The sequence below is a fragment of the Etheostoma spectabile genome, unplaced genomic scaffold, assembly GCF_008692095.1.
Source record: "Etheostoma spectabile isolate EspeVRDwgs_2016 unplaced genomic scaffold, UIUC_Espe_1.0 scaffold458, whole genome shotgun sequence".
NCBI classification, from domain to species: Eukaryota; Metazoa; Chordata; class Actinopteri; order Perciformes; family Percidae; genus Etheostoma; species Etheostoma spectabile.
In genome coordinates this window covers 65,229-65,836 of record NW_022605613.1, presented here as the reverse complement: position 1 = coordinate 65,836, position 608 = coordinate 65,229, and the positions used below count along the sequence as shown (strand labels likewise).

The 608-nt window shown below is 50.8% G+C and overlaps 1 protein-coding gene across 1 annotated transcript in view; it reads right to left on the bottom strand.

The window, feature by feature from the left end:
- Positions 1–608, bottom strand: part of LOC116686731 (uncharacterized) — a 110,072-nt gene that overhangs the window by 99,021 nt on the left and 10,443 nt on the right. The window lies entirely within an intron of this gene.

Genomic DNA, 608 nt, shown 5'->3' with positions numbered 1-608 from the left:
ACACACACACACACACACACACAGCCTCTGAACGGCGCGCCACACAGCCAATCAGCTTACAGCAATGAGCACTGTTGTCATGGAAACTTGGGAAATGTTATTGCGGTACTCAAACTATACATCTGGCCTCCAAATGTCCAAAAACCAGGTTGATCCCAGCTGCCAACAGGAAGTGATGCTTTTCACAACAAGTGTAAATCAGAGATGTCGCTGCTGGATGGAAAAATGTTTGTTAAGCTTCCCTCGAACGTGGCACGGGTGTTCGGACGCGACGCACTTTGAACCGCGACGTCATGCACGGGTGGGAACCGCGACGTAACGCACGGGTGGGAACCGCGACGTAACGCACGGGTGGGAACCGTGACGTAACGCACGGGTGGGAACCGCATCGTAACGCACGGGTGGGAACCGTGACGTCATGCACGGGTGGGAACCGCGACGTAACGCACGAGTGGGAACCGCGATGACATAAGGTCGACGAGGGGGAAGGTTTTTAAGTCTTTAAATCAGACAAATAGCAATTACAATCCCTCCAATTCAAAAATAATAAAAAGTTTTCATCATGTTGAGTCGATGGTGAACAAATCAGCTGTTGAATCAGCTGAGAG